The sequence below is a fragment of the Nannospalax galili genome, unplaced genomic scaffold, assembly GCF_000622305.1.
Source record: "Nannospalax galili isolate Female #2095 unplaced genomic scaffold, S.galili_v1.0 scaffold1437, whole genome shotgun sequence".
Lineage (NCBI taxonomy): Eukaryota > Metazoa > Chordata > Mammalia > Rodentia > Spalacidae > Nannospalax > Nannospalax galili.
In genome coordinates this window covers 1,100,336-1,105,124 of record NW_008341050.1, presented here as the reverse complement: position 1 = coordinate 1,105,124, position 4,789 = coordinate 1,100,336, and the positions used below count along the sequence as shown (strand labels likewise).

Here is a 4,789-nt window from a genome sequence, read left to right as displayed (position 1 = left end):
GGGCAGGCCGCCGGGGCAGCGGGCGACTTCCCTCAACTCGCGGCCGCTCCCGGCCACCAGCGGGCCGCCGTGCCCTTCAGGCGCCTGCGGCGGCCACCAGGAAGGGAGGGCGGGCGCGCGGGAGGCAGCCCGGAGGAGGAGGAGGGGCGACAGGGATGTTCCCGCAGGACTGGGGACACCAGGGCGGGGAAGGGACGGGACTTGAACCTCTCCCTGACCCGCCTCCGAGCTCGGTCCCTCCCCTCCTCCTGTCCTAGCAGCTCTGCTCCCGTGCTGGACTGAGCCGTGCAAGTTGTCCCCTTCCCTCATCCTCCGGGCGGATTGGGGTGTCCTGAGTTGTCGCGGCTGGCTATGTATGTCAGGAGCGTGGCCGTGCCATGCTGCCGGGAACCGTCCCCCGAGAGCACAGCGGGGCGGCCTCCTCGCCCTCCCTTGGCTCCCAGAAAACCGGGAAGGAGGAAAATCAAACTTTATCCCTGTCTCTGAGTCCCCTGCATGTGTGTGCTGGGGAAACCAGCTTCCTCGAGATGGATGCTGCATTGCTTCAGGAGGCAAGCTCCAGCTCGGGTTCTTAAAGGTCCTCGGTGGTGGTGGTCCCTTCGGAGGGCTGGCTTATAAGCTTCACGTGTCCCTGAAGAGGGAGGGTGGGCAGCATGCAGACACCCAAGAAGTGAATCTGGCAAGTTGTTCACCGAGGTAGAGATGGGGTTGGTTGTATTAACCAGTTACTGCTGGGTTTCATTGCCTGGCAAAGAAAAGGAGTTTCTATTTGAACAGCCTTGGGGTGTGTGTGTGTGTGTAAAGGAGAGAAACATGTTTATTTTTCAATAGCAAGGGATAGCTTGGTATGGAGTTTTTCAGTTTAACAAGTCAGCAGGTTCCCTTCTTTTGGACTTTTGAGACCCATATATGTTGGTCCCTGGCCAGCTCTGGAAGAACAAGTATATGCTTTGTATGTCCTAGGATGAAGTTGTGTGGTGGGGTCATGGTAGGATCACTGCAGGCAGCCTTGTAAGAGAGGTGCCTTCAGCCCTTGTACCATGACCTGTCTTGTTCTGATCACAGAGCTCTCAAGAGGAAACAACTGGAGATTTGCAGAGGATACCAGAGATGCTGGAGACCTAGGATAGTACAAAATTGTGGGAAAGAACCGAAGCCCTGAGAATGGGAGATAGTATTGCTATTATTAGTCATAGTTAGGGGCCCCATCCTCCTCCTTGTGAGAGAATGGTACTTTTTCCTATTTGGCATACTGACATATTGCTTTTCCTATTTGGCATACTGACATATTGCTTTTGGGTGAGAGCCGAGTTTTTCTATAGTTCAGTTTGGATTTGCATGTTTCATAGCCTCCAGTTATATGTTTTGCTCTCTGAAAGAAAGGCCACCCCCAAATCTGACTGCATTCCTTTCTCTTCTGAACTATTGAAAGACTTCTCAAGTTATCTCTGTCTCTGATGAGACATCTACTGATTTTGCAGTTTGTTTTTAAATACTGTTTGGGTGTGGTATCCATAGCGTGTTTAAAAAATGTGTTTCCCACTATGCAAATCTATCAGTTTGTGAGTGTCTTCCTGGTGCGGGGAGCTGGGGCTATTTCATGAATGTGTTCTTCTGTGCTATTCTGGGGTGGGTAAAAGTAATGTGCTGAATTTGTAGCTGAAAGTACAATTAAAATCGAATTGTTGTTTTTGAAGGGCAGAAGTGTTATCATGGGAATGATGACTTGTAAGTGAACTTAGAATTCTAAGGTTTGAAAAGAGGTGAACCTGGTTATTTCAATCGATAGAAACAGATTTTAAAATGTTTTTCTCCCATTGCTCTGAAGTCATCATGTAATAGATGTCTCCATCTGATTACACTTACACTATGATTCCTCCCAAGACATTCCACTTGAAAGATTATCTCTTAGGAATTTAACTGTTGATATTTCAAGCCTGAAGTTGAGGCTAGAAAGGGGAGAGACTTGGCCAAGCTTACACAGCTGATAAGAGTCCTACCCAGGTATTATGACTCCCCTCTTGTGTTCTTTTTATTGCATAATAAACTACTGTTGTAGTTGTTCCCTTTACATCCCTCTGTTCCCTTATACAATTAACTAATTGTCTGCCAGGAGGCTGTTTGTATTTCAAAGCCACATGAATAAGAATTCTCTAAGTGGGTGTGATTTTAGGCACATCTGTTGTACGTGAACATGGAACGAACAACTTGACAAAATAATAGCTGTTCCTGCAACATCGCAACTGGAGAGACACTGGGGTTGAATCTTGCCTGGGAGACTTCCTGTGTATGTGCAGCAGATGGCAGTCTGCGTTGGACCTGATCACAAGTCCAACTTGTGCCACTTTTATTCAGCTGTAGTAGATACAGCAAATTAGAGCCAAGGGTCATAGCCAATAATAGTTTCATTTTTATTTTTATTTTTTGCTTGGGTCATTCTTAATTTTTTTGAAATAGTGTCTCACTAGGCATCTGAGGTTGGGTGACCTCCATTTTCCTGCCTCCTGAGTGTTGGGATTATAGGCATGTACCTCCATGCCTAGTTGAGAGTTATGTTTTTGGAAATACGTCCCAGCTAAGTCTAAAGAATGAATCTTAAGCAATGTAGATCTTCAGTAAATTGGTAAATACAATTGCACAACACTAAACCTAACTGTTTACTACTTCCCATTAAAGCGTCTTTCACATCCTGCCCCCTTTTGAAATGGAGTCTCATTGTGTGAATCTTGTTGTGTTGCTGGGGCCGACCTCTAGTTTCAACCCCTTTCACATCTGAGACTACAAAGGTACACCAGTGCATCTGACTTTAAAACAGCTTTACACTGGATAAATAGGAGTAAAGGTGCATGGGTCTTTTTCAGTCTGTTTTGTACTTTGTAGTGTAATCTTTCCCTTCCTGTGTAAAGAGCCTACTAGTGCCCCCCAGCTTGTGACTATAACTAAGACAAATGCCAAGTGTTTGTTGCACGCCTTTCTGTGTGATTAGTGAAGGTAGCTTCTATTTTCAAAGATGATCTTTCAAGGGGAACTGCCTTTCATTGTGGGCTGTGCAATTTTTTTTTGCTAAATCAAACTGTCTTATCTCTGATTATGACAGCCTGAGTGTTGGCATTTCCTAGTGGTCAACGGCTGTTCTGAGTTACTAAATCAAAAGTCTGTCATTATACTGGTACAGTTTGTGGCTCTCTCTCTGTACATATTACAATTCCTTGGCAGTGGTACTGTTTTAGTTTACCTGAGGTAACTGCCTGTCATGTAGCCATACCTGCTTCCTTGGAAAGTCTTGCTGCGTAGCACAGGCTAATCTCAAGCTCCTGTCCAAGCTGTCTTGAACTTCTAGTGATGGCCCTGTGTGGGAATATAGGCCTATGTTACAATGCTTGGCTCAGCCCTAATTCTCTGCATTTCTCCTAGTCTGAGACTGTTTTTCCTTTGCTAGATCCCAGCACAAAAATGCTACTGTACTCAAGCCGGCTTCAGCGCTGTCCCCAAGTGTCCCATGCATTTATACTGCCATGCAGTTTTTGTACCTAAATTTCAGCCTTAGTCACTTCTAGTCATTCCTCTAATATCTAAGGTCACTCCAGGGTAGAGACTGACATACAATTCCTTTTGAATCCAACACCCTCACTTCATAGATCCAATGGAAACAGAGAAGTGACTTACTGTATTTGTGTTAATAATAGGCCAGGGATTGAAATTCCTTTAAATGGAAATGGGTTCAAGAAGTCCTAGTTTAGGGGCTAGAGACTGTTTCAGCAGTTAAGAGCAGTGGCTGCTCTTGCAGAGGACCGAGGTTTGATTCCCAGCACCCACATGATGGCTAACAACCATCCGTAACTCCAGTTCCAGAGGATCTGATGCCCTCTTCTGACCTCTGCGGGCATCGCATGACATGGGTGCATTTATATACATGAAGCAATACACTCATACACATAAAAATAATAAACAAAATCTTAAAAAAAAAGAAGTCCTAGTTTAAATCTTAACTCTGGTGATCTCTGCTTCTTAATTCCTTTCTCTTTTCGCCTCTGAATTCTGATAGGATTTATTATCTTCAGGACACAGATTGACACTGCTGTGCCATGCACTCTAAGTGTTTCATTTGTGAACACTTTATCTTACTGGGGAGATAAGGTCAAGATGTGTATCTTACCACCCTTCCTGCTTGGCTTTTTTAGCCTGTTGCCTAGGAAGCCAAACTTGAGTAATTGCTTTAAGCTTGGTATTGCCAGTGCTATATTTGACTGTATATTACATTTCTTTATGGTGGATTGATGGGAAGATTGGTACCATTGGATTCACTCTGTAGTAGTTAGCCAGCAAAAGCTCATAGCCAGCAAAAATATGAGTTCCCAAATTAATAGAAATGTATGCGTGAATCAGATTCCAAATTTGTTGTTTCATTCTACTGTAGTATTAAGATTTCAAGGGTCCTGGATAAACACACTTATTTTGTTTCTGAGGAGGTAGACATCCTTTTATTCATCTTAAAATTTTACTTATTTTGATGTTCATAGGGTATTTGAGTGAATGAACTTGGATTTAGTCAACAAATTCTGATTATTTGATCTTAAGGCTTTATTTTATGTTCTATGGACACTTTAAGAAGAAATCCGAATAGAAAATGCAGCATCAAGAATGATGTAGTCAAAAACAATAAATTGACAATCAAACTTTTTGTTTGTTTGTTTGGGCTCTGCCTTGGCCTTGTGTTAGGTCTTCTGCAGTCTGATGCCGTGATGTGAATGACCACTGGGATGGGATGCTGTTTTCACCTCTCACAATC

At 44.0% G+C, this 4,789-nt stretch overlaps 1 protein-coding gene across 2 annotated transcripts in view; it reads left to right on the top strand.

Moving 5' to 3' along the window:
* Mcu (mitochondrial calcium uniporter) overlaps positions 1–4,789 on the top strand; it is a 193,352-nt gene that overhangs the window by 403 nt on the left and 188,160 nt on the right. The gene's annotated exons all lie outside the window — the stretch shown is intronic.